The sequence below is a fragment of the Octopus bimaculoides genome, chromosome 22 (genome assembly GCF_001194135.2).
Source record: "Octopus bimaculoides isolate UCB-OBI-ISO-001 chromosome 22, ASM119413v2, whole genome shotgun sequence".
Classification (NCBI taxonomy): domain Eukaryota; kingdom Metazoa; phylum Mollusca; class Cephalopoda; order Octopoda; family Octopodidae; genus Octopus; species Octopus bimaculoides.
In genome coordinates this window covers 32,218,729-32,219,362 of record NC_069002.1, presented here as the reverse complement: position 1 = coordinate 32,219,362, position 634 = coordinate 32,218,729, and the positions used below count along the sequence as shown (strand labels likewise).

The following is a 634-nucleotide window of genomic DNA, read 5'->3' as shown; positions in this document are numbered from 1 at the left end:
TATATACTGTTCCATGTTCTTTTATCAAGCGAACAGTATTGTTATTGTTGTTGTTCCTGTTGTTGTCTCTTTCTTATCAGACCCATACCTATTCTCAATATTATATCTACTATTTCCTTACTTTTTCTTTCCCTTTCACATTTTGATTCATTTTTATATTTGTTTTTATATGTTGTTTATTTATGTTTTGTTGTTTTTCGAGTTGGCTTTTTTATTGTATTATTTTTTTTTTTTTTTTTTTTTTTTTTTTTTTTGTCGGAATATATTTACAGAAGCAAATCTGTTTCTTGAAGATTTCTTCAGAAACTCTTTGATTTCTCTGTGAGAATCAATAAAGAATTGCCATAACCACTTTCACATACTATAGCTGTTTATGGAAGAAAAAATACAAAGCACTCACACATACACACACACAAAGAACGATATACAAACGTATACGCACAGTTGTACGCAAGCACAAACACCCATATATATGTGTGTGTGTATATATATATATATATATATATATGTATGCAGTTGTACAAATATGTGCATGAGTGTGTCTGTGTGTATGTACATTTCGAGAGAGGTGTGGAAATTGGGTTATAGGGTCGTGGTTGTGCTTTTCATCAACACCTATGTTCAACAGCGGTAA

General features: G+C 30.3%; 1 long non-coding RNA gene across 1 annotated transcript in view; it reads left to right on the top strand.

Moving 5' to 3' along the window:
• The window catches only part of LOC106869639 (uncharacterized), a 44,107-nt gene that overhangs the window by 34,054 nt on the left and 9,419 nt on the right, over positions 1 to 634 (top strand). The window lies entirely within an intron of this gene.